Below are 6,031 nucleotides of genomic sequence, written 5' to 3' on the forward strand. Positions count from 1 at the left end.
CAGATCCGGCTCCGGGTAGTCCCTGCGTGCGCAACGCTACGTCACATAGGCCCAGGGCGCGTCACATATACATAGTGCACACAAACATAAAATACGGACATACACATAAGATGCACATACACAGTATAGAGTCCCGGTAGTCCTCATAGTTTTAAGCATGGACCCTGGCAAATTGTAGACGGACTTTTATTGTTCATGGGCTTTAAGGGAGAGAGGCTTCCTTTGTGGAGGACACTCATGAATGCCATTCATTTGCAGTGTACACCGTGTCGTGTCATGGAAAACACTCACCCTAGTTTGGCTTTCTACTTCTTCAGCTAATAGCAATGAATTTGCCTGTCGATTTTCTTCTCATCAGAAGATGCTTTTGTTTAGATGTTAACTTCCATCTGACTGATAAGAAAAGCTTTGCTGATCTTCTTGTAGACTTCACATTTTTTGTAAAGAAATTATTTTCTTTCTCAGAAATGTCTTGTGACATTTCTCTTCTATGTGGTACCACTTACCCTTCTCATCAGAGGACGCTTTTGTTTAGGTGTTAACTTCCATAGTCGGCCTGGACGTCTCTGTAAGATGGTTGCAGTTCCATCTTTGTTATAGTTTTGCATCACTTTTGCTACAGTATTCTGACTGATAAGTAAAGTTTTGCTGATCTTCTTGTAGACTTTACATTTATTGCAAAGAAATTATTTTCTTTCTCAGGTTTTGTGACATTTCCCTTCTATGTGGTGCCATTGCTGATAGCATGAAATGGGAAGGAGTTTTCTTTATTAAGTAACTTCCTTTTACAGACACCTGTCTGCTGGACATCTGTTTAATGAATAATTACACTTACCTGTGGTTCAGTTCTTGTTAATTATAATTTTGTTGTCTAAACTTAGCTTTTCTCTTAAGACTGTTACTGGGATGTTCTCATTTTTGAAACATGATCTTGAATGAGTTTGTTAAGAAAATTACTTTTTTGGGGTCTGCAAAATACCAAATCTTGTTTGCATTCAATGGCTCAAATTTGCGAGAGTATTTTGTAGTATGGTATCCCATATAAAATGATGATTCTGAAAGGAAACTACAGGTTTGCTGACAAATCTATTTGGGTGTACTGATTTATGCTAAACACTGTATATATATATATATATATATATATATATATATATATATATATATATATATATATACAGTACAGACCAAAAGTTTGGACACACCTTCTCGGTTAAAGATTTTTCTGTATTTTCAAGACTATGAAAATTGTACATTCACACTGAAGGCATCAAAACTATGAATTAACACATGTGGAATAATATACTTAACAAAAAAGTATGAAACAACTGAAAATATGTCTTATATTCTAGGTTCTTCAAAGTAGCCACCTTTTGCTTTGATGACTGCTTTGCACACTCTTGGCATTCTCTTGATGAGCTTCAAGAGGTAGTCACCGAGAAAGGTTTTCACTTCACAGGTGTGCCCTGTCAGGTTTAATAAGTGGGATTTCTTGCCTTATAAATGGTGTTGGGACCATCAGTTGTGTTGTGCAGAAGTCTGGTCGATACTCTGCTGATAGTCCTACTGAATAGACTGTTAGAATTTGTATTATTGCAAGCAAAAAGCAGCTAAGTAAAGAAAAACGAGTGGCCATCATTACTTTAAGGAATGAAGGTCAGTCAGTGCGAAAAATTGGGAAAACTTTGAAAGTGTCCCCAAGTGCAGTTGCAAAAACCATCAATCGCTACAAAGAAACTGGCTCACATGAGGACCACCCCACGAAAGGAAGACCAAGAGTCAGCTCTGCTTCTGAGGATAAGTTTATCCGAGTCACCAACCTCAGAAATCGCAGGTTAACAGCAGCTCAGATTAGAGGCCGGGTCAATGCCACACAGAGTTCTAGCAGCAGACACATCTCTTCAACAACTGTTAAGAGGAGACTTTGTTCAGCAGGCCTTCATGGTAAAATAGCTGCTAGGAAACCACTGCTAAGGACAGGCAACAAGCAGAAGACACTTGTTTGGGTTAAAGAACACAAGGAATGGACATTAGACCAGTGGAAATCTGTGCTTTGGTCTGATGAGTTCAAATTTGAGATCTTTGGTTTCAACCACCGTGACTTTGTGCGATGCAGAAAAGGTGAACGGATGGCTCTACATGCCTGGTTCCCACCATGAAGCATGGAGGAGGAGGTGTGATGGTGTGGGGGTGCTTTGCTGGAGACACTGTTGGGGATTTATTCAAAATTGAAGGCATACTGAACCAGCATGGCTACCACAGCATCTTGCAGCGGCATGCTATTTCATCCGGTTTGCGTTTAGTTGGACCATCATTTGTTTTTCAACAGGACAATGACCCCAAACACACCTCCAGGCTGTGTAAGGGCTATTTGACCAAGGAGGAGAGTGATGGGGTGCTACGCCGGATGACCTGGCCTCCACAGTCACCAGACCTGAACCCAATCGAGATGGTTTGGGGTGAGCTGGACCACAGAGTGAAGGCAAAAGGGCCAACAAGTGCTAAGCATCTCTGGGAACTCCTTCAAGACTGTTGGAAGACCATTTCCGGTGACTACCTCTTGAAGCTCATCAAGAGAATGTCAAGAGTGTGCAAAGCAGTCATCAAAGCAAAAGGTGGCTACTTTGAAGAACCTAGAATATAAGACATATTTTCAGTTGTTTCACACTTTTTTGTTAAGTATATAATTCCACATGTGTTAATTCATAGTTTTGATGCCTTCAGTGTGAATGTACAATTTTCATAGTCATGAAAATACAGAAAAATCTTTAAATTAGAAGGTGTGTCCAAACTTTTGGTCTGTACTGTATATATATATATATATATATATATATATATATATATATATATATATATATATATATATATATATATATATATAACCTTATAAGTTTGGTATCACAGTAATCGTACTACTGACTCTGAATCATTTTGTCAGTTTGTTTTTACAACACAATACACACTGTAAAATGAAGGAACCCAAACCTGGCATTTTTTCTCATTTTTCAACACATTATATGATAAAATGAATGGTGTTGTTCAAAACTACAACACTAAGCGTCAGCACACTGTGATTTGCTGATCTGTAAGATGCGTTCTTTGTGCTGTGAAAATACACAGCTGTGATATCTCACCAAATATTCATAGTGGGAACTTAAAATTATGTTTTTCTGCCATGATTAAGGATGGTTTGGATGTATGAAACATGTTGACCTTTTATTTCTATCTTTGTGGAATTAAGGCTGCATGAACCAGTCACCAACCATTATCTGTATATGTACAAATATTAAGTGCTACTGAGTGCTGTAGGAAAAACTTAGAATAGTGAGGTGATTTGACAGTCCTGCCACAAATAATCTGTTTCTACTGCACACTTAAAATCTCTGATAGTGGGAATGAACCTGATTGCCTGCAGTAGTGCACTCCTGAGAGCTGGTGCAGCAGAGAAAATGTCTTGGACATGAGAGTGGGAGGTCCTGATTATGGAGGATGTTAATCTTAGCTCATTGGAGTGTAGATATGGTAGAGATGCAGGACTGTGCAGCAGTGTGGAGAGGTTTGTGGATGAGTGTAATGACTGGTACAGGGTGGATGCACCAGTGTAATTGCTGGACAGAAATATGAGACTGACTGCTGCATTAAGGATAATGAGAAATACATTTAGTGAGAAGAAGAGCAATTAGTGAGTTACAAGTATTTGTGAATTCAAGACAAAAAGGAATCAGAGCAACAGTAACAGATTTTACTTTTTTTTAATTAATAATGGGATGAATAAAATCGTGAACATTGTCAATAGAATAAATCAAAGTCAGGAAGATAGCCGAGGTCAGATACCAGGTGATCAGTAAATGACAAGTCAGACGAGCAGTATGAATACCGCGGAGCCCGATGACAGAGGCGTTACTGAAACTTGTCCAGGTTGACCAGTCAGAAGGCCACAGGTAGATGGTGAAGGTCCTTCTATACAGCTCCAGCAGTGATGATGGATCTGCTGGACTTCAGGGCGCTGGATGCTTAGGTGTCCCGTCTTTTAGATGGTTTTAGGGCAACAGTGACAGCATGCAAATGCGCGAGCAGCCCTGGATAATCCACGCCGGCAGGATGATAAGATCCGGCGGAAGATGGAACCTATGAGAAGAGAAATAAATATAATGTAAGTGATGGGACTCCATATTACATGATAATGCTGTGCAGTCACTGTGGCCGGACGGCAGAGGAATATTATCATACAGAGGTCAGGGGTCATTGTCAGCAATCATACATGTGACAATCCCATCACTGACAGATGACATCTACTCCACATGAATTATTCTCACTGACATCACACAACATGGAGTTGATTCTCACACTTACCTCGTCTCTTTTTCCCATTTTTTCCATTTTCTGAGTTTTGTTGCTCCATACTCAGATTTATTGCCGATTTTCTTTCTTCATGAGATGGAAATTCTGATGAAAAATTAAAAAAAAAATCAGTAACAATATATTCTTATAGGATCTGCTTTGTCATAATATGGATAACATAAGAGACCTATAGTATTGTATAAAACCATGTGGGAATATTTGAGCCTTGAAGTCAACATTCACATTGCTGGTGCTGTAGACATGTACATACCTGGCAATGGGGACGAGGGTGGCAAGATGGTAACAGCATCGTCTGTATTACATACAGGAACAGATACTTTCTGCCTGTTTGAAGAAGAAAAACATGTAAATCTCAAGTAAACTCCGTATAAAAGGGGTTGTCTCACTAGAAGAACACCGACTATAAGGCCTAGTAGGACATATGACTGTCATAGTGGGGAAGGTCTTCTGCTCAAGACTACCTTTTATAGAGAGCTGAGAGGAAAACAACTACCAAGAATGGCCGGCATTTCATACTACATCTCTCCTACAGTGAGGGCAGCACTAAAAGTGCATGACCGGCCACAATTATGGGCTGTTATCTCCAACAATTCCGAAAGCTGAAAGCACAATGACCCATAACCATGGGGCGGTGGATGCTACATTTGATATTATGGTATTTATGTCCTATATTTGGTGTTGTGCACATATATCAGCCTGGAGCTCCCAGTAATGACCCCATAATCTACTCACATTTCTGAGATGTTTGTGTTGGATTCTGGTGTACACTCTGGAGGGGCCTTGGGATCCTCGTTGTTCACCATCCCGTTAGTGGTGGTAGAGTGCTAAATGTGGATAACAATAAGTTATTAAATATACATACTTTTTAATTTTATAGATCCTTTTTTTGTACATATTTTGGATTTATCGATCACATACTTACTTTAGAAAGCCTCTCAGAAGATGATGATGCAAATATTCGGAAGATAAAGTTCTCATCGTCCTCACTTGTGCCCTCCTTATCCTCTGAGATCAGATGGTTGTTTTCATCAGAGTGATCTACAAGACATAGGTAATGAAGGATTGTTAGAGGGTGTCAGTATAACACAGTCGCTATATCTCACTAGGTTAATAGATGATGCAACGTAATATACAGAATACATGAAAAAAAACTCCTGTACAAAATTAGGGAAATAGGGATACAGTACGAACCCATGGTCAACATAGCTGAGATCCATGAAACATGGATAACATAGTAGACCAGAAAAACCATGTGGAAATATTTGAGCCTTGAAGTCAACATTCACATTGTTGGTGCTGTAGACATGTACATACCTGGCAATGGGGACGAGGGTGGCAAGATGGTAACAGCATCGTCTGTATTACATACAGGAACAGATTCTTTCTGCCTGTTTGAAGAAGAAAAACATGTAAATCGTAAGTAAACACAGTATAAAATGGGTTGTCTCACTATAAGAACACTGACTATAAGGCCTAATAGGACATATGACTGTCATAGTGGGGAAGGTTTTCTGCTCAAAACTACCTTCCATGGATCAGAACACAACTACCAAGAATGGCTGGCAAGTAATACTACAGCTCTCCTACAGAGTAGGCAGTGCTAAAAATGCATGACCTGCCACAATTATGGGCTGTTATCTTCTGCATTTTCTGAAGCCAAAAGTACAATGAC

Source organism: Phyllobates terribilis, unplaced genomic scaffold (genome assembly GCF_046119375.1).
Source record: "Phyllobates terribilis strain yellow unplaced genomic scaffold, ASM4611937v1 Scaffold_399__1_contigs__length_1738980, whole genome shotgun sequence".
Taxonomy (NCBI): Eukaryota; Metazoa; Chordata; class Amphibia; order Anura; family Dendrobatidae; genus Phyllobates; species Phyllobates terribilis.